General features: G+C 38.4%; 1 protein-coding gene across 25 annotated transcripts in view; it reads right to left on the reverse strand.

The window, feature by feature from the left end:
* The window catches only part of NRCAM (neuronal cell adhesion molecule), a 167,697-nt gene that overhangs the window by 105,188 nt on the left and 39,484 nt on the right, over positions 1-23,025 (reverse strand). For 24 of the 25 annotated variants that reach the window (XM_075081029.1, XM_075081023.1, XM_075081021.1 and 21 more), the window contains exons 1-2: positions 10,877-11,083; positions 6,544-6,637 (exon numbers count right to left, since the gene is read on the reverse strand). The gene's annotated coding sequence lies outside the window, so the exon portion shown is untranslated. Of the gene's footprint in view, positions 1-6,543; positions 6,638-10,876; positions 11,084-23,025 lie in introns of those variants that run through there. The other variant, XM_075081001.1, reaches the window with a different exon arrangement.

The raw sequence follows: 23,025 nt of genomic DNA on the forward strand, positions 1-23,025 counted from the left end.
GGAGAAAGACAGAAGGGGGAAGTTAGTTACAACCCACTACTTGCCTTTATCCTTTCTCTCTTAAGCACATATCTAGATTTGTTAGCCCATTACTTCCCCAGCTTCTCAGAAATAAATCCATACATTCCAGATACAAATTGGTAGTGCATGAAGAGGTAAAACTGATAACATGAACATCTTTGAGCTACATGTTTGTCTCTGAAACATCAATAATGTAAAAATGACCCTGCAGTCTTAAAGCTTTCAGAATATGACTTCCTTGAAATAAATAGTACAAAATTAAAATGAAATGTTACACTGTATCAGTCACTTAAGCATTTATATGCATTTAGACATAATACAATCCTGTTGCAAAACACTAGAAAAATATTCAGATAGTTAAGGGTTATCTCTACTCCTCTGCAAAAGGACATTGGCCTTCAAAGGCTGAAGCCCTCCAGATATTAAAATGCACCACGTTTGCTGCCTTTATTACATCCATTACATTTTATTGATGCGTAAATCTGTCTAGATCACCAGTAATATTATGTCTGTTCATTATATTTACTAACTCTTCTATAAATTTATATTAAAGCCAAGAGACTGCATCTACTTTTCTTCTATTATATACAGTAATAATAGTGATTTAAAAACAGTTTACCCCCCTCCACGTTGAACTATTATCCTTTGTCCTTTATATACTGCTGTAATCTATTCCAGTGGTCTTTTCTTAACTGATTTTGTAAGTTCATCTTTTGCGTCATACGGTATCACAAGTTTTTCTGAAATCTTGATTATGTCCTTTGTTTCAGCTTCATTGTTTATTACTACACACTATTAAAACATAAGCATGACCTTACATGCTGGCAAACCATTCTATAAAAAATTCAGCAATTCCAAGCCTTCCACATGACAGACCCAGGGAAAAGATGTATTCTGGGATTTCGTCACAAATGGTCTTGGTACAATGCTGCAGTCTTTTTCAGTACTATGTTTATTTGGCTATTTCTCATGTTAACATGCTCCATCAAATATTTAGTAAGATTAGACTTTAGACTTTAAAAGTCTCAATAATTTATAAAATATTGAGTCAGCGTGGTGCTAAGGCTCTTGTACATTCCCAATACCAATTCCTAAAGTCACAGTGGAAGAGGGGTTGCACAAAACACACAGCCAGACTTCAAGATGCACTACAAAAAGTCAAGAGGCAGCAGTCACAAGTTTCCATCCTTGGAGATATTCAAAACCATGTGGACACGGTCCTGGGCAACCGGCTCTAGGTGGTCATGCCTCAGCAGGGGAGTTGGACCAGATGACCTCCAGAGGTCCCTTCCAACCTTAACCCTTCTGTGATCCTGTAACCATGTATTTTGTTACAAGAGTTAAAACATTTGGAAATAACTGAAAAGCTATTTTAATGGTGCATATAAACACCTTTTTCTGTTAAAAGAATCCTGTATGGTAATGGCAAGGATGTTAACTTGATTTTTCTAATATCTTTACTGAGAGTTTTAGCTTTTCTCAATAGTTTCAATATCAAGAAGAAACAGTAACAAAATATTTCTCCTACAGCTGTCCACTTTATACTAGCAACAGTATATTTTAAAATGCACAAAAATAGCAAGATGGGCGCAACAACATTTTCAAAGGTGGAATAATTCTAACTTTATTACGAGAATTGGGGGGGGGGGGGGGGGGGGAGGAACACGGGACACGACACACACCAACCTAAAAAACAGCTGACAGAAGCAGGGGAAGTCACAGCTTGACATTCCACAACCAAATGTTCTGCAGCAGCTCAATGATGTCCTCTTCCCCCTTATTTCTACTCACTACCACCTTCCCTGCTCCTTGTTAGCGCTTACACACCAACTCTTTTTTGTGCTTTGCACACATTTGAGTGGACGTACAGGTAGGCAGATAAGGTAAATAAAATGAGAATTAAAACTGCCTCTCAAAAATGTGTTTCTCTTTGATTGGATCAATTCCCATTGATTAAACCACCATGCTGTTAATTTAACTGAGGTATCCAAGCACCTAAAATGAGGTAGAATAAATCCATGTCTTAATATTTGTGGTTGCTGCCTTCTGTGTTTCACAGTCAGTGGGATATTAGTGAACACATATGCAGCAGCAGAAAATATGGCACTCAAATATATTCAAGATCTTTCACCATTGCCTCTCTAGCAGGAAGTTGAAAGCTCAGAAAGCTTTCAAAGACACAGAAAAAATTAGAACAAAAAGTGGTTTAATGTTTCCTTTCCTTTTTTTTTCTTTAAACCCCTCCCTTCTAAAATATTCGAAAATATTTATTTACTGCATCTGTGGTTGTTTTCATGATTCCTGCAGGAATCGACTCAAATTTGCAATAATGCATGTAGCATAAAAGTGACACTTTTAAGTCATCATCAAAAGTTCTTGTGAAAAGACTCTATGCATCAGTAACTGAGGATTATGTATTTTTCTTACATGCTGTCCTTTTTTAGCATATGGAAAAAAATGTTGCAAAAGAGCTAAAAAAGGAACATCTGAAGAATTTAACCAGTTTATATACGAGGAAAAAAAAAGCTGGGCAAAACCAAACGTTTTATATGAACACTACAATTATCCTAGAAACCATACACTTACTACATTTGGGCAGGCTTTAGTAGAACTAGAGCGGCTGTGATCCCTAAATAAGTTAAAACTACTGCTGTTTAAAACTCTGTTTAGCTGTAAATGAATTTAGGAAACACATCCGTTTATTATCACTAAATAAAAGCTTTGGGAGGTATTGCTAACAAATAAATTCATGCTTTTCCACAAAAGAAATTAGCAGTGTTCCCTTCCCACAGCCTTCCATTTTCCAACCCATTAAAAAGTCTACAATTTCTAGAGGGAATTTCTGTCACTTAAAAATACTTACATTTACCTTCCTGAATAGGTAACCCTTTTCATCGTCTTTGTTGATGTTAAGAAACTATATATTACTGAAATATGCTTCTCTTTTCCAGATGATTTTTCCTACCAAGTTTCCTAAATTTAATTAAATGACATGCCAGTCCTGTTAGAATAAGGACATTTTTCACAATACAAGTTTTACAAGTAATAATGTAAATTTGAAAAACTGTACTTCTGGTATTCTTCTTATTATAATAAATTCCTCTGATTCCCACCAATTAAAACTTTCCTTTCTTCAGTCTGTTTATCTTATCGCAAACAGCTGTCAGACACTGTGTCAAACCTTTTTTTGTCTTTATTTTTTGCCTTTGTCAGCAGGTCTTTCTATTAGTAAGGACAGCAAGATAGGAACATGAACAGTTGCTATATAAACAATGTTGACAATAGCTATGTCACTGACTTCACACCACTTAGAATACTTTCAAACTTGATGATGTTTAAATGGCAACCCTTCACACTTTTAAATATACACCATTAAAAAAAAAGCATTATTTTAGCAACACACATGCAAGTTGGCCAAAGCAAAACTGACAATATTGTTTTAAACAAACCTTGAACTGGGGAGACAGTGATTTCATGGAGCAACCCTGCCAGCAGCATCAGCTGGGACTGAGACACACAGACCAGCTAATGGCAGCAGATGTTGTTTATCCTGACTTTTGCAAGGTGTTTGACAACTGTCTCCCATAAAATCCCCATAGACAAACTGATGAAGTGCAGACTAGACCAATGGACAGTGAGATGGGCTGAAATCTGGCTGAACTGCTGGGCTCAAAGGGTAGTGATCAACATGAAGTCCAGCTAGAGGAAAGTCACTGCTGGTGTACCCCAGGGATCAATACTGGGGCTGGTACCGTTTAACCACTTCATTAATGACCTGGATGATGGGACAGAGTGCATCCTCAGCAAGTTTGCTGATGACACAAACTGGGAGGAGTGGCTGATACACCAGCCGGTTGCACTGGCATTCAGAGGGACTTTGAAAAGCTGAGTAATAAGCCAACAGGAATCTCACAAAGTTCAACAAAAGGAAACACAAAGTCCTGCACCTAGGGAATAATAACCCCAGGCACCAGTACAGATTGGGGGATGACCAGCTGGGAAGCAGCTCTGCAGAGAAGCACATAAGGGTCCTGGTGGACTCCCAGGTAGGCCATGAGCCTTGCAGCAAGGAAGGCCAATAGCATCTTGGGCTTCATTACGAACTATGTTGCCAGCAGGTCAAGCAAGATGATCCTTCTCCTCTACTCAGCACTGGTGAGACACATCTGGAGTGCTGTGTCCACTCATGGGCTCCCCAGTACAAGCAAAACATAAGCACCCTAGAGTGAGTCCAGTCAAGAACTGCAAAGATGGTTAAGAGATTGGAACATCTGACATACACGGTAAGACTGAAAGAGCTGGGACTCTAGCCTGGAGAAGAGAAGGCTCAGGAAGACCTTATCGTTGTCTATAAATACCTGAGGGGGGCAGGGGTAAACAACACTTGGTGGTACCCTGCAACACGGCAAGAGGCAATGGGCTCAAATTACCGCAGATGAAATTCCATCTGAACAAAAGAAAGCACTTTTCTGCCATAAGGGTGGTCAAGCACCTGAAACAGCTGTCCAAACAGCAAGCTGCTCTAGGCGACCCTGCTTTGAGCAGGGGGAGCATTAGACTAGATCTCCAGAAACCCTTTCACACCACAGGTATTCTACAGTGTTTTGAGAAAGAAAAAAGAGGAGAGCAACTACGTCTGAGTAATATGGTCTATGGACTTAATGACAGTTGTTTTCTCTGCACAGAGCAAGCCTTCAGTAAGATAAATCAGTTCCCTTGCACATCAATTTTCTGTATCCGACTGCATTCTATGAAGGCAAGTTGTTTATTAGACTTAGGAAAAGCCTCACTGTGCAGCTACAACAAAACAAGTTACTTTTATCTCCCATACATTTCCTGATGCCCAAGCCTCTACGTCTAACCAGTATGAGAACTACCTAACACAGAGATTAAGAAAATATATTTGTTTTCACCAGTCAAATAAATCACTTTGCCTATTACAATGTCCATTTCTATCAGCAAACATCCGTCACTTTAATGGATTTCTTTGCCTCCCCTCCAGTCAGTACTCAAGCGGTAAAGCTAGTTTAACCGAAACAGGCTAATGGGAAATCATCCTTCTCCTTTCATAATACCTGTTCCCTCACATCGATGTATTAACAATTTTGTTTTACAACTGTAGAAAAAGTGAGAGGAACCAAGAGAACATCACAGAGAAAAGCCAGAACATCTCACTCATGAGGAGCAGGCACCTGTGCACTGACCCAATTAGACATTCAAACACTTGTCACTTTGGAGCTGGCTGGCTGTCACTCATCCAAGTAGCCCCAGGGGACCTATTGTATGGCGGCATTCCCTGACAGGAGAACTGGAGCTATGGAGGCAACGAGCGCACAGGGGTAGGGTGCCAGGATCCTGGTGAGCAAGAGCAGCCAGCAGCAAAGCCAAAGAACTTCAGAGCTTCCTTAACTTGGTTACCATCCAAAAAGCCTTTCAGAGTCTTCAATGGTTATCTTTTTTTCAGAGCAGTCTAGTTTAAAAACCTTACAGTAACAGGCCTCTTTATCCAAAGCTACATTTAACTCTTGAGTGACTAACACAAGAACTGTTTCAGAAGAGATCCCTGAAAGATGATAAAAAAAAACCCCAAAACTTAATTGCAGAGAGAGGATGCACTAAATGTTACTTTTAGTAACACCATCAGTACATAATTCAAAAGTCAAAACATCACAGTGCCCAGCTCCTCCCTTCTCCATTTTAAACATATTATTGATGCTTTCAAATGCTGTCTGCTTGAACATATAAATAAGGAATAAAACACTGTGCAGCTATCCACGCCTACGCACTAGAAAAGATAGAAAAGGTCTGTTCTAGTAGACTGTATACAGTACTGTATTCAAGACCCCCAAATCAGATTTTTCATTCAAAAAAACCCCAGATATTAAAACACAGATGACTATTCAACAGCTAGTACCAACTTCAAGTAAGGCTATCTCTTTTCTAATGCTGAAAGATTTATGCAATTCAAATACAAGAGCAGGGAGAGGTTGGAGGAGGACTGAAGAAATAAAAATCAAAGCTTATTTCAAAACTTCCAAACCAGGCATTTTAACTTTCAGACCTAACCATAAGAATGAAGAATTCGAACGTCTGCATCACCAGATCTGTGATCTATGCTAGAAGAAAAACACTTCTACGTTTTTGGTACAAAAATATCTCCAGTTCCTTCTAAGTCCATTTCTCCAGACTCACTTTTTTACTAGTTGACTTTTCCCAACACCTGTTGTCTCCAGTAAGGAGCAGAGATGATTAAATCTACCTTCAATTATGTAAAGCGATGACATACTTGTAGCTGCTTTTCTGGTTAACATTTGATATGAGCCCTTCAGTTAAAAGCTGAGCTGACATTTTAAAAATTATATTAATCACAAACTGTTAACTCAAACACGGTAAACACAGAACACATTGTATGACTACCCAGGCAGTACTTAATAGAAACTGAACAGAAAGATAGAAACTTAGCTTTTCTTTTTTCCCGTTAGCACGGAAAATTAAAATTTAGATGGAATAAAGATATCTTACCTTTGTACAAACAGCTTCAGAGCAAGCTGGTCTAGCTCTTTACTTTTTCTTCTTTCTTATCCCCGTATGACAGGTCTTTATGTTACTGCCTTGCCTAAAAAAATAATATACAACTTGAAATATTTATAGAGGCCAATAATTACGTTCACTGTTAAATTACAACAAATACATCATATATGTCCTTGGTAACTGGGTTCAGCACTGCAGCTATAAGTCAAGTGGAATGGTATTTTAATAGGAATTAATTTATATATGTTGGTCTGAAGGAAAAATAAGAAGCATTATGAACAAAAGAAGCTCCCTAGGTTTCAAAATCATGCTTTGCATTTAGCTCTCCAAAATAGCATAGCTGGACGCATCAAATCAGACCAGACCACCCACATAGTTATCCAGGTTTGCTGTATCATCAGTGAAAAACAGTCAGTGCTGTGCAAAGCTTGAACAAGTCAATAAGAAAGCCTAATTATGTCTAACGTTCAGTAACCTAACTTAAGGCCCACCAGGTACCTCTATCTCCTCAGAATCAAACAGAAGTGCTCTTTGGGATAAAGATGCCCAAGCTTCTAAAAAGACATCTGCTGGAAGAGGCGACAGCAGCTGAGAGCAAGCCTCTACTGCAGGAAAGCATTTGGTCACAGCACTTGCCCAGAGAGAGCGAGCTCCGGGCTTATAGTCAATTTGTAAACTGGCTGATCTCCCAGTTTCTAGGAGAACATCCCAAATTCTAGTTGACGGATGGGACGGACAACCACCTCCCTCCACCCAACACCCCAGATTGAAAGACAATATAAAGAAAGAGGAGACAGCAGGAGAGGTTTTGTTTTCAATTCAGCTGCTACCTTCTTCATTTATTCACAAGAATTATCCACCTAGCTCATCTCTTCTTATTCTTTGTTACTTCAACCCCCTATTTCAAACAGATTTGAGGTTTTGTTGAGAAGAAGGTTGCTTATTTTTCCATGGCAATGCACGTGTGGAATTGAACTTCCAAGCACGCAAGCTTCGAGTAGGATCATGAATTTTGAAAGTCAGCTTCAAAAAATTTCTGAGGATTCCCCTTATAGTCTTTTAAGTTTACAGCACATGCTGCTTATCTGTAAGCTCAGCTATGCTTGCCACTACACGTAGTCCTTATTTCAGTGAACTAGCGATGAAGTGAAGCTAATGGCAATAGATTAGCATCACTGCAGCACCCATTATTTTATATACTGTACATAAAAATATACATTTTATCTGTAAGAAAGTAATTAAAGTTCATTGTTTACTCATAACTGCAGATTAGCGCTGTTTTGTAAGATAAAACAGGTGAGACTGCAAAATCGAATTTACAACAGTGACACAGTAAGATTAGTTTAATTTCCCATCAAATTGATAACACGATCATATGATTTTTTTCAGTATACTTTTAAGAGCCTTTTTATTGTTAAATTGGCCTGCCCATTGGCAAAACCCTAACTGTTGACCAGAACTCCCTCGTAGCTGTTTCTCCCAGCCACAAACAGCACTTCTCATAAGTTGTTCTTTATCATGCTCTTTCAAATCAACTTGTTGCTCTTACATAATAAAGCACTAGAAATCATACATTATCAGCGTAACTTTGGCATATGTAATTTCATTGGGGTGAAATTCACTTCGGTAACTCACTTCATTGCCTTCATCTTTATTCAGGCACTCAAATCCCTTCCTACCCCGCCTCTATATTCAGCTGGAACAGCTGCCTGCAAACCAACAAGACCTTGATGAGCCAAAGTCAACACAGAACTTGGATTCAGAACTGCTGCATGCATGCAACTCCTAATTGACCAAAACATTCAAGTATGACAATGATGATCACACGTATTCTATTATATAAAGGTAATGGCTACATCTACCCTGCCCTTCATGCTGCTTCCTGGCTGGTTCAGTCTGCCAGCTGACTGTCTCCAAAACAAAACCAGAGCACGCTTTAGGGAACACTCCAGCCCCAGGGACACTTCCAAAGGGCAATACAGGTAAGACAGCATAAGTTTTGATTCTCTGCTTTAGACAGTCCCGCAATTCTCTCCTGCAAGGCACTGCATCCTCAGCTGCACACTCCACCTGCCTCCATGCCACACTGCGGAGTGCAAGCCGTGGACTTACAGTATTAGGCTGCAAAATCATAATTTTGATGGGCTGCAATACAGTACTTGCTATTTCAGACACTCTGAACTAAAAACACTAGCTGTGTAGTAGGGCTGCAGGAACATCACAGTACTCAGATGAAACTCAGGTTATGGCCAGCCTGTTTTGTAAGAGACTAATTTTCTAAAATGTAGAGGCAGACCAGCCCTCGTCAACTACTCTGCCTTGATATTTATCCCTGTCTTGCTGATATTACCAGGAAAGAACAGCTGTAGCCTCAAGGGCTACGTTTAAGAGTTAGGCATGATGTTAAAAACCCAGGGATAGCTTTTGTAAGACCTCACATACAGCAGAAAACCATAGCTCTGTTGACACTACAGGTAATCTTTTCCAGACTTCAAACATTCATTGAAAGAAGAGAAAAAACCTCATCACTCTGTTCCTCTCCTTACTCTCTTGAAGTAAATATGGTCATGTAACAGTATATATATTTTGGGACATACTGTAATGAATTACAATTTTCAGTGTTTTATTGAGAGAAAAGAAACTGTACTACAGTCAAACTCTTTTCAGTTGCTGGGTGAGAAATGGTCAGGATATCAGTCTCTTTGGACTCCTGCACTACACACATGCTGCTCCAAAAGTAAATATTTGCTATAGTTCTTCTTGACATCTGCAGCTTTAACCTATTTACAGCCCATGATCAGATTCTTTTGCTGTGACGTTATTTATTTTCTCTGATAGTCTCTTAGGTCGAAGCTTAACAAAAGTTTGAAACTCCAAGGAAATCACACCCATGAGGAGTTCTGTAAAACATATACAGAAGAGCACCTAAACATCCAAAAATCAACTCAGATGGAATGAAGAAATAGAGAAGCAATCTCAGATTTTTTTTTTTTCTTCTCTGACAGCTGACATAAAATTTTTCATTCTTACCCACAAAGCTAAGGGCATGAAGAGAATACTTGGAATGGCTTGGTGGCATGATCTTACACAAGTTAACAGGTGAAGTCCCATATATTTCATTCTAGCTAGGAACCCCTCGTGTACAAACATGTAAATTAATAACCAGATGTCTGGTTTCCAAAGTGAAAGGAGCATTTGTACCCTTACAGGAAAATTGCAAGTGAGATAGCATGGATTAAAAAATTTACACAGTATTGTCACTTTATAAGCTTCTCTACTAATAGTGTTGATAGACTTCAGGGAAGTAAAATTTATAATGAAAAATACATGTATTGTAACACATAGCTATGCAAAAAGTTCAAATGTAAAAAATACAAACTACAAAAATTCCACTTTCATTTTATCATCTGATTGGCCAAATGGCTTTATATAAAGTGTATTCAAATTATTCATTAAAAGGTTAACACACGTTAATATTCTTAATGTAACCTTAAAAAGCAGTAGAATGAGACAACATGCAGCTTTCTCCTAAAATTAATATCTATATACACACACATATATATAAATCAGTTTCCTTTAACTTTACCATACTGCAGAAAGTTATCTAATACAAAATATTTTCAGGGGACCTGGAAAAATATTTGCTTTGTGACATAAAGAATTTATTTAGTGTATTTAAGCACAGTTTTATGCAATCCAGTACTGCAGAGCTCCATTATTCACCCTAACGTCATTTCTTCTTTCAGAACTAAGGAATAATGAAGACCCCTCAGAAAAGGAGAAACTACCCTGTTGGTTGATGAGGGCAGTGATCCATCTTTCTGTCATATCTATCTTACTTCTGGTAGTGCTCATCCCCAGATGATTCTGACAGAGTAATAATAGAAAAAAATATCCTGGAAATACACCCAAAATAACTGTTCGGTTTTTCATTTCTCATACACACATCCTCATTAAGACATTTCCTAGGGCAAGTAGTCCAGCCTAGATTATATTAACGTCCGTAAGAACAGTGCCTTAATTTTACATATATTATAATAATTAAAATGAATATAAATTTCATCTGATCTTTAACATGTTGCAAAGTCATGCCCTTCCTCCATGGATACAAATTATAACTGCACTGATTTCAATTCCTAGACTGTTAACCAAAGTCAACTGCTTCAGTAAGTTACATAGAATAGGTTTAATTCTCCTGTTCAGAGCTACAAACTGCATTTCTTCATGTTACTTCATTCCAATAAATCTAATACTAAGGTACACAAATCTCAACTACGTAAGCGACTGAGAAGAATCAGAACAGAAAAGGGAAATCAGCCATTACCTGTGCATATAGCTATATGGTCCTCTTCCCTTTTTGGTGCCTTTTTTTCCCTCCTTTTGTTAGTGAGAGGTAAGAATTTGTACCCTGCTCCCCTTCATGTTGTAATCTGGACAAAACTCTGCTGTTAAGCTCTGCTGTTGCTGGACTATGTGCAGAAGCACGTACAAGAGGAGCCGTTTCCAGCAGCCCGTCGCTTTGTCCTCAGCCCTCCCAAGCTTCTGTGTGATCAGCACAGGCTTTGTGGCCATACAATAGGGGTTAAACATTTCCCTGTATTTATTTAAAAGCAGAGCTAAATCTGCTTAGCTGCATGAACCTTTTAGTAAAATGATGCTCACTCTATTAGGGTATTTTTCCATTTGTTTGTTTAAGAGCAATTGGCTTCTATTAACAAAAAGGAAAATAAAAAATTATAGTTCCTTCTCATTATACACAGTGCATAAACAATGCAGCCAGGAAAATCAAAGATTTTTATCCAGATCTTGCCGTATCCACAATTTCCCCCAAAGCAATTACCTGTGACTTGCCTCTTAAAGTTCTACTTTCATTTTTCCTTTTATGTTCATTCTACTTGATTTGCCAGTGGAGCAATCCGCTGGTCTCCATCAACAGTGCCTTGAGAAGCAGATGACTGCAAAAGCTACTGTTTGTGCTGAGTGGTGAAATTCCAGTACAAGAAATAAAATTTAAATGTACTGAGAAATAAATGAGAACATTTTAGGAGAGTTGAATATGCTTGCCCACAGTATTAAAGCCACCGATTTCACACACCACATGAATCTCTGGACCACCTTTGCTTTCCAAGGAACTACCTTGAAGCAACACTGGTACGGACCAGTGGCTTTTTTCCCAGCTCGTAAAGAAAGAAACCCTATTTACAACTTTTCATTTCTGTTTTGCAACAAATCTAGATTGTCTTAAATTAAGTTTCTTTTTAAAATCCAGTTAAAACATTTCTAACTTTAGGGGGTTTCCATATTTTTATAGGTAGCAGTAAGAATTTTGTCAGCATTTATTAGCACGAGCATTAGTTCAGAACAATAAGCTGATCTGCTCCTTTGAAACCTATTCTCTTCTCAAGGCTTATTAGAACAATGCTTTCCTTCACAAAAGCACAATCTCTACTTAAGAATCTACTTCAAAGCAGATTGCCAGTGAGGTTCAGTAATGCTTGCGTCCACCTAACCTCTTAAACTTGCCAAAATAGAAACAGGAGTATCTTAATGGAGCTCCCACTTCACATATGCACCACACTTCTAGAGCTGCAACTGACTTAACTAAGCAAGCTAAAAATCTTAGAAAAATATAAGTTACAGGCGATCTATTTTTGATGGGAAGATTTATCATCAGATTAGGCAAATTGTTGATTAGGCAAAATCTCTGCCATTCAAAGTTATTGCTCTTTAATTGCACATTTACAACTATATATTCTAATGACAACAGCTGACATGAAACTGTAAATAACGAGCTACTTACTGTGCCACAAACGTGGCACAATATTAATCTAGTATTTGTATTTAGTAAAATTTAATTCTTGTAAAAGCTAAATTCTCAAGATTGCGATTTTCATGGTTTTGATCATTCATTCTGAAATGAAGTCCCAGATGAAAAAGGCAATTTTGCCAAAACAGTAGCTTAACTATTTGCTCCCCTCTGCCTTTGACAACATCTTATATCAAGAAATTAGCTAAAATATAACCTATTGAACAGATTTTTTATGTTTAACTGGGTTTAAGCAGACATCATCCTCTGAATTTCAGAGCTGAAGGATGGAGGGGCAGGACTCATTTTGACATCTGATTGACCAAGCCTAATCAGAATTATTTCTGCACACTGCTTCACTACAGCTGTAGATCCATTAAACAGTAAATGCTCCAGAGGCCCATTCCCCTTCAGCTTCCCACTGTGACTCCTACTTTTCAGCCGGTAGCTACTCAGTGGGCTACTCGAAACATTCAAAAAATGGAGGTGCTATATTTAATGGGCAGCTCAAAACCCATAGCAAAATCTGTCACTTGACTGTCAGGACGGCAGCTATCATAATAAAACAGACTCTTTGTGACTGAGACTTAAAAAGAAGCCTTTGAACTGGTTCTCTTGCCTCCCAATACATTTTATTTTTTTTAAGAGAAGGTTTTCAGTCATAGGAGCTACTTTTTCCTTCAACAGAAATAATCATGTCTGCCTCTGATAACGTTTACTGAGATATGCACATTTTTTTGTAATCATAATATTACCGGTGGCATCTTGTTTTACATCTTATTACCATTTTAGCCTCAGGAAGCCATTAAACTAATACAACCATTAGGAATGTCTTACTGCACTATTTACATATTAACAAAACTACTTTTTAGCCTATTGAACTGTTTAAGCTGAAAATAACTGATGTGCACATATAGCGCACAATTCCTTATTTTGAGATCTGCTCATTAGAAAAGATGAAAAACAGATTCTGAAAAGTATCTAGCAGTTGCCTGATGATACTGATTATTCATCCATCTCTTCATGCATTTTTGCCTTTCTTTTCCAAGTGTCCTCAACTCTTTCCAGACATACTATAATACTCAAGAAGAGCCACAAATCGTTTATGCTTTCTAAGGTCACAGTCATATTCCCATCAAAATTTAGCTAGTGTAGTGTACCTCATTGTAGAGTTTAACCCTAGACCCTGGCCTCTGATCATGGTAGGTTGGACTATGCAAACAGGTATAGGCTCCATAACTCTCGAAAGACAGCGTTGTTTGCAACCACCCAGGGATGAGGCACAGGAAGACCCAACATAAAAGATGCTTGTGCAGTTAGGCCAGCACAGTGAAGACGACAGAAGGCTCACAATCATACCACTGTAACAAAATGGGCTGGTTGTTTCACCTGTTATTTTGGACACTGAATTTTTTAAAAGCTGCTGTATGTCTAAACTACAACTGAAGTCACGTAAGTATTATCCTCTTTAGAGTAAAGACTTAAGTATTGAAAGGTATGCTTGGGTATATCATTACCTCCGTTAAGTCTTCTGGCACGTCCACCTGACCAGAACAGTATTTCATTTTGATGATCACACAAGGGCCAAGAGTAGGCATCTGGAGGGGGGGGTGGGTGTTTATTACTACTACTACTGTTTGTTTGAAAAGCAAGAGGGGAACATACTTCCATTTCCTATATGGGACTTCAGGGAATGTATAGCCTTCATTTAGCTTTGTTCCTTGCATGTGATTTGATAGAGCCATCATTATTTTTCACATTTTTGCATATTCAAATTGAATTTTTTCCTTTTAATTTTCCAGCTTTGGTTTCCTTTACTTCACCAGTAAAATTTTCCGTGACCATAATTTTGTGTACAAAAGTAAAATCCATATAGATTCCAGTTTCTTTATGAAAAATGCCTTTAGGATTAAGGAGTCTGAAAAGACTTTAAAGTGCAGATGATATTCAAAAACATAGCTTCACAGGCATATAAGGATATACAAGATGACCATTCACTGTCACCCATGGATCCTCTTCTGAAAGTCATTCCAAATATTTGGGTTGGAAGGTGAATTTTAAAGACTATCTCGTAAGTTAAGTGCTATTATGAAGTGAAAATTGTGAGGATTGAGATCCTCTGAGGATTTAAAAAAAATGTATTTATTTACTTTAAAACATCCTCATAACCACTTCTACTAGTTTTAGCTGTTACCACTGAAATTTCATAGACTCACTTGAATTAAACCTACTGCTGTCACTTTCTCAGTAAGAATTTATTCCTTATGTATGTTTATAGGAAAAAAAAACAAAAGGATGTTCCATACCAGAACATAGCCATATTCCTTACTAGTCACCAACAGTTTATGACAGGCAAAGCAGGTTAAGTAATTTTAAACTAGACTTGAATAACCTATTATTTTTGTTCCAGAAATCATTATGGCATCCATGTCCTGATTATCAATCAGACTTCTCTGTCTGCTTTCTGCATTTTCTTGATGTTCATTGTACCAGCCAAAGCTGGCTATCCCCCAGCTACAGAAAAATCACTTCTCAAACACTTTGGGATGCAGACTCATACGGGTTTGATTTCTCTGAATCTCTTAGAGGGAGAGACTTTGTTCCCACACATAAGGCATATAAGCTGTTTATCACACAGAGAAGTTGTCAAGGAGAGTGAGGTTTCCCAGAAGTGACTCTAGCACGGCAGACTGAAAAGAGTCCTCTTCAAATAACTCAAGGTTCATTCACTTTATTATTTTACCAGCTATAGCACATACAGCTTAGTATTGCTATAGATTCAAGTACATGAGATTTCTTTTCTGCTTTCGTGTTACTTTTTGATGAGGATGTTACATAATAAAATCCACAGAATTAACTTTAATTATACTAAGATTTTCTCTGGTCCTGTTCTCTGTCCTTTCTCATAAAGGAACAAATGCTTTGCCCTTCTTCTTTGCGCACAATGAGTGTCCTTGACTGCTGGATGCCTAAAAAGGTTTAAATACATGGGTCACAGAGACTCAGTGTACGTGTAGACAAATGCATGCTTCCTAACCTCAGGATGAGGAGATTTATCAGCAGCTACAAAACCAATGGAAGCTTGAGGTACAAAACAGATTCACTGATGCTGCACTGCCTGTAGATAACTAGGGAAGAAGTTACTGAAACTAAAACCCTCCTAAACACATCTAGTAAATAGCCTAAATGAATTTCCATCAATTACACACACACACAAAACAAAACAAAAAAACCAGAATCAAGCCTGAGGGAAAAAGGGAAGGGGATCAAAAGAAGATGATGACAGCCACAAAGGGGTTAGGATCTTGATTCTGGTAAAACACCAAAACCAACCAAACAGGAAAATAAAACCAAAACCACCAACCGTGCAAACAAGCAAACAAAAAAGCCAAACCCACAAAATCAAGATTCTGGCATATGCAGTTTTCAATACATGCTCAAGGGGGAGGCGGGAATACAGTGAGTCTTCTTTAGATGCAGGAATCCTCCTGGGATGCCTCAGATGCCCAAGAATTTTTTCTTAGTAAGGCACATGTTTGAACTTCTGTCTGTGATACACGCTCTATACCTGAGGCTGCACTACCCAAAGAGGATCTGCCTGCAATAGGGCCTCATTCCACTCCTGCTGTTCCTCTGTCCAACCTCATCTGCCATCACACCTAGAAGCACGCAAATTCATCAGTCTCTTAAACTTTACTTGAAGGCTGTCTAGCTATCTACCATTCTTTTTCTGTAACAGTTTGAAAGAATTTAGCAGATCTTTGCTTGAATTGTGCCAGTATCTTTACTGACAACTTGAAACTAAGTTTAGCCACCTGAAACTCCTAAAGGGCTGTTTTCAGTCGGTACACACAGAGCACACCCAGCACACAAAAGGATTCCCCAAAGCACTGGCACAGGTGTGATCTTCTTCAAAACAATAGCCAGAGAAAAGTGCTGTATGGCAGCGCCTTCTCCTTTACACAGATCAGGACTGGTTGAGGCTCACCCGGTGTTCAGCACTTCGCCCCTAGTGGCACTTGCTTCTGCAGACAGAGAAAACAATCTCTTCCCCCTGCAGATCACATCTGAGGAGCATATTCAAGTAAAAAAATACTCTTTCTTCTGCCCCTTTGTCCTTGCTGTCCAAAGATCCTAAACATGATGAATAGGGATTTTCCTCAGAGATAAAAGATGTGGGCTTGAATCTACTTTGAAAAAGAAAGTATTTTATCTCAAGTCTGTCTTCCAGCAAGTATTGCAATGTCATGGCTGTTTGTCAGAAAAGGCACAAATCTGTATTAATCCTCCCAACAAGTTTCAAACTTAAGAGCTTCACTTGAAAAAACAGCACCTAGCAGTAAAGCAGAGTCTGACTAGAAAAGCAGATGGAGACACCTCCTGATTCTGTCCCAGTCTTCCTATGGCTCAGCTCTTCACAGCCGTCGGCTGCTGGCCCCACAGTAGGGCCCCCCAGGCAACAGCTACATCAGCAACCGGTGCAGTACAAAGTGGGAAAGGGGGGTGTTATAAACTGAGCGGCTAAATGTGATACCTGTGCACACACACGCACACCCAGACCTGGCACAGTTGCTGTGATGTAGAAACTCCTCATTTTTGCTGTTTCGATTTATTTGTTCATTTTTAAAGGGAAAAGTTGCATGTTGCACATAAATGCATTTCTGGGCATCATCTTCCCCGAACTTTCACTTGAAACCTGGTTTCTATTTTGAGGCTAAACCATGAACACCTATGCTCACCATACACAAAACTGCCTTCAGGTCTAAGTTCTTAAAGCATTGCAATTTTTCCACTATGGCAGAGCCCTTTCATAATGTATGATTAAGACTTTAAGGCCTCAATTTTAAAAAGTCTTTTTGTCAGTCATCTCATAGGTAAATTAATTTTCATGACTACTGATCTGCTCAGCTGTTGACCTGCAGATGAAAAAAAAATTCAGACACTTTAAACCACTCATTCCTGCAGCCTAGTCAGAAATGCATTTGATTTTAAATACATTTGAATAATTTGGTATTACTTATGGAAAGAGGACATTTGATATTTTCCTTTGTAATTATACTCCCGATTTCAAAGCATTGTCTCTCAATGTGCCATTCATATCTGCAGAAAGACTACATTATTAATATTTTGTAAGTTGCCACATGTAGTGTAGCAACTAACTTCTCTGAACTTTTACTTGCTCTATTCATACAACACTTCATTTTTAGGATAGCCACTGAGAGTTAAGCAGTAGCCACACGAGCATAATGGCTTCTTCACCTCTGCAACAACAGAAAATAGAACCACCTGTATTTTCTTTAAAGACAGTAAAAGTCTATGGCCATAGAGGTAAACTGAACAATGAAATCACACACTCAAAAGATAGTTTCAGCAAGAAAATACAGTATGCAAATACTAGCAGTGGAGGAAATAAAGCAGTAGGCTGTATAAGGTATACAAAAAGACCAAAAAGGAGGGTATGATTCATGTAGAGGTAAAGTCATTATTAAAATATTTTAATACAGAATTTTTATTAAATTAACATCAGATTCATTATAGCCAAATTCCCACACATCCAAACTCACAGCTGGCTCAGTTTGATTTGCATGCACTGCATGATTTTGTGTTCTGTAGAGATTAAATATTCACACACATACAAAAATGGGCTTTATCATTGTTTAAAAACCCCAGAGAAGTTGTTCCCTTTATAGTTTTTTCCTTACTTCACACATTTGTCAAGTGAATTCCTATGGGCTTAAGAAAAAACAAAAACAAGCAAACAAAAACAAAAAAACACACCACCAAAACTTCACCTTTGCAGAGGCCTGTTTCACTGGTACCAAAGAGCCTGATTAGTAGCAGATGCCCTACTCCTCTTTCCTAGCAGCTTGAAAAGAAAGGTGTTTGGAATCATTTCTGCACCTAGGGAGGTTGGAGTTGCCAACCGTCCAGTGCAGTTATTTACTATTTGCCTTCTGTACAGCAAATCTGGTTTGGATCAGCCTCAGCTAGAACTGCTGCACAGACAATGCTGGAGCAGCTGGAAAAATGGCACAGCCATAACTGTGTGACACCAACAGGTACAGCTTGTTGGATTCACTCCTGAGGCCAGGTGGTCCCTCTGCAACAACACAGTCTCCTCCTTTCATTAGAAGCATATGGCACAAGTCCAAAGGTATGATTGTGGGAGACTCAAATTATTTTACTATTCAATTGGAGTAGGAGGAACATAAGCTACATGTGATTTCTATATTTAAATATAATCCATTCCAAGCACTTGAAAATGGAATTGTAAAACAGTAACCTGTTTTACAAACTCGGTGTTGATCTCCATCCCTAGGATGGGTTTTACTTGTACAAGAGCCTGCAGCACTGGATTCCAAATGGCTATTGCCCAGGAAAATAATGTGTTTCCAGCAGGTGGCTGATGTAGCAGAAGTGTGCTGAGTTCCCCTCCAAAGGTGCAGATAACAAATGCAGCCTCAAGGCTCAAACTTCAATGAGTTTACAACATATATGGTAATCAAATGTGATCTTAGAAAGTGAGGGGTTTGCTTTTGAGGGAATTCCAAGGACATGACTAAAACTGATGTTGTTTTATTCAATATACTAGTATCAGTCACTGTTTTGACACACAAAGAAAATCATGGTATAGAAGGGATCTGGGAATACCCCGTTAAAGCTTTAACATCCACTCATCACATAGCCCCCTAATTTACTTGTCCATCTGTACTGAACACCTCTGCATATGAATAAACACCCCCACCCCCCGTTTCAATGAGTTACACTTGTCCTTCTTCCCAACAACCTTCATATATTTCTCTAACTCCATTATTTACCGGAGATGTCAGTTTTGGAAATTTAATCAAAGCTATTTATTTTAGTTATACTGTTATGGTCTGTGGATATCAATGTACACAACTCATCTTTCCTGAAAGCATACCCTGATGTTACCCCATTATCAGACCAGGTTCAGGAGCCGTGATGGGTGAAATGCCAAGTTATGACAATCCCAAGTCTTACTGGAATTCTGCAAAAGGTATTTGGAAACTACCTTAGCAAATATAGCCTATGACAAATAATGAATTCGCCTCAAAAAAACTGAAAACATTTTTTATCTTAAACAAGACGTTACTCAGGTAGGCCACCTTTTGTCTTGGTAAAGAAGATTTTAATAATTCTTTTCTACATATACAGAAATAAAGATCTGTTTTCACTTTGCTAAGCTTTAGGGGTTTTGGTTGAAAATATACTTAAATCTAAAACTAACCAGTTGAAATATTAATTATTTTAGCTACTATGTAATTTTTCCTTAAAGAACAGTAAAGTTTATTACAAAGAACATAAAAACAATAAATACCTAAAGGATGATTTTGTAAAAGCAAAGACTGGGGACATGAAGACATACTATAGTAGTCCAGTAAATAAAATCAGAAGTATATTTCATTCCAATGTTGCTGTGGAACTGTTTTCCAAGTGCAAATCAGATTGATTTTTTTTTTTTTTCTGCCGTTGCCACGGTGTTGTGGTCTGCCTAGGGTAATTCATCAGCACAGACAACGTTGGTATGCATGCGCAGTTCTCCCTTATCAGAAAACCAATAATACTTGGGCAAGGACCACAAGCAGCAAACAATTTTAAAAACATACTTTTACTCTCAAAAATGCTACAAACAGCAAGAGACGAAGCATATGCTATTGACAAAGCCAAATTCAATATGGGAACTGGCATTCAAACAGTTGAAAGGAAAAAAAAAATAGCATAAGAAAAAAACCAGCCACTGCAGGTTCCTTGAAATGATTTATAGGCATATATCAGTTAACAATAAGTGCTACCAACTCACTTTGAAGTACCGAGATAGCTTTTAAAACACACAGCAAGTTAAAGCTGTGGCATTATTAATGTTTAATGTTATTTTGACTTTAAACACTGACAACATGTCTATTTCATCAAAATAAAAAAAAACTTCAAAGAACATCTGAACTTTTTTGAGATAGACATTCAAGTTTAAAGCACACAGTGCAAAACTTTCAGTTTCCAGTTTCTGCGGACATTTGAAGAATTGTGCCTTCATGACAGTTACAACACTACCAACTCAATGAAGCTATCTGCGTTACCTGCATAAAGTTGTGATTTTTACTTACGTGTTTTGTAAAAGCAATCTTGAGAAAATAATGACACCTTTGGATAATTTACAAATGTCGTTCTGGTTTCATGTTTAAACTGAAACCTCACACTAAGGGCAGTTCTGTTGAAATAGCTCACGCTGTTCTGCCAGCCTTACCAAGGCCTGACCTCCTCAATGTAACCAGATAAATGATGCTGAACTTGGATTAATTTAGGTGACATCAAACAGCAGAGTAACAGCATCTGTCAGTTGAAGTAAGCCTATGTTCCCTCATCCCTCCTGTGTTAATATGCAAGTTGATAAAATTCAGATTTGCACATAAGGTGAAGTCCAAGTATCTTCATTTATTTGGAAAATGAAAATCTAAAAAAAATCTTTAACACAGATTTAAATATAAGACCATTTTAGAGAGTATTCTACAAGCTTCAAACCACCCCTACCACAGTAGAGTCAAACAGCAGCTCTTATTTTACACATCCTACTGAGAGCTGAAATGACTTAGGGCTATGGAGCAGCAGCAGCAGATATACTCCAGGATGACAACTATACAAGCTTCAAAAGAAAAAAACTCAGGCAGTGACAAGATCATGGTAAGAGATACTAATCCTTCACTCTGTTATGCATGGTCCTGCCAGACTTATCTGGTTCTGCTTTCTGTCTCCCTCTCACTCTGCAGCTACCAGGACCCTGCACCCCATCCCCAGCCCAATTCTTCCAACCACAGTTCCCAAACCACTGTTCAAACCAGGCAACTATTTTCAAATACCAGCAGTGGACAGAATCTCCATGTACAAGCCATGCCCCTTTTTTAACAAAAACTGCAAGGTACCTCTGTTAGATATGTTGAGCAGAAAGCAATCCTGACAGTCTAAATCAGCCTCCCATTCAAATAAACTCTGTTGCATTGCCTGAAATCACTGCGTAGTATATCCTTCCCGTTTCTACATATCAGAGGTAAGTGACCAATGCATCTGGATGTATGGAGCCACCTCAGGCACCTGGGTATTGAAACACTGGAAAAAGAGCTACACTGACTAACTGATAACAGCACAGTCTGCAGTATTGTCTGTGTAAAATGACAGCGAGATATTTCCATTTTGCATCAAGTCATATATTGATAACACCTGTCAAAGCTACAAGCATCAAACTGATTTTTGCCACCTGTTGAGAAGGCAAGCAGTCCACAGAAACCACCTGACTTCTCTAATAAGCAGCAAAACATAAGGTAATGAAGAATATAAAACCCATATTTCTTCCCTTACAATGCCTAGGGATTGCTTTTGCCCCAAGAGGAGGGGGCGAGGAACACTAACAAAACCAAACTTCCACTAGAGATTATTTTGATCATGGCTACAAGCTTAGAAAACCCAACATGTTTTCGTTAACTGGCAGGTGATTAAAGCTGCCACGCTCTGTGCTCTACTGAAGGGCAGTGGGAATGGGTGTTTTGTGTGTTGCAAACCCCCACTGACTGGCAGGAAAAGAGCTGACAGAGGATCCACCAGTGCCACAATGACGATGCTGTCACTAAGCCTGGAAGCTTGGGGTTCAACGACGCTGCAAACACTAATTCTGGAAAATGAGAGTGAGAAAAAGACCCATAAGGCTATCAGTAGGTATCTCAAAACAGAAAAGTCAAGTCACCCATGTTAGAAACTATACAGAATTCAGTCCTAGGGAACAGGGGGGTTTCTGCAATGTGTTTCTCCAGAAGGTTTTGATATTTAGCACTCCGGGAGTGCCTGTTGGTTCCTTCTACGTGCGCTTCCTCCACCATCAAATTCTATATATATATATTTCATAAATAGCATATGGCAGCATGAACTGTTATCTTTAAGCTGATCTCTATACCCATACCAATAATTAAACAAAAATTTCCAGCAGCGATTTCAACCCTGCCCCTTATATAAGCAGATGATTTATTACATCAAATTCAGCACGCCTTAACATGTAATGATTATAATGCACATGTATTATGAGACTAAAGCTCTAGCACATTTGCTAATTTATTCTAATGTTTCTATGGAGTGCTTGATTTTGGAGGTTTACTGATCTCTTTCAACAAAACCTTCATACCCGATTTTCAGAGGTAGATATTCTATCAGATGGCATCATTATAAATAATGACATCACTTAAAAGCAGAGTTGTGAACTTTAGGTCTGTTAGAAGCGATGTAAACACTGACCTTACCTCTGCACAAGTGATCTAAAGAGAAGAAACATCAAAAACTGAACTTGACTTTGCAAAACAATACCTGTGGAAGAGACAACTTATGCTTTTGCAGGAAATTACATAGCAGTAGAAAGATGACCCCAAAATTTTGGAGTCAACCTTTGAAGCTGTGTAATGGATCCTGTTCAGAAGCACATTTCAGCCTAGATGAATTTTTTGTACACCTCTGTCCCATCTCTTCTTATACTGCTACTCCTTAACCTTGTCTCATGCTAATCAAGCTTCAGCTTTTCCAGTTCCTCCGGGTTTCTCCTAGTATCTCTTTTCTTCCCAGGTCTTACTTTTATCTACTCCACTCATCCCTTCCATCCTCCAAATCCATGTGCA

This window comes from Phalacrocorax aristotelis, chromosome 1 (assembly GCF_949628215.1).
Source record: "Phalacrocorax aristotelis chromosome 1, bGulAri2.1, whole genome shotgun sequence".
In the NCBI taxonomy this organism is placed as follows: Eukaryota; Metazoa; Chordata; class Aves; order Suliformes; family Phalacrocoracidae; genus Phalacrocorax; species Phalacrocorax aristotelis.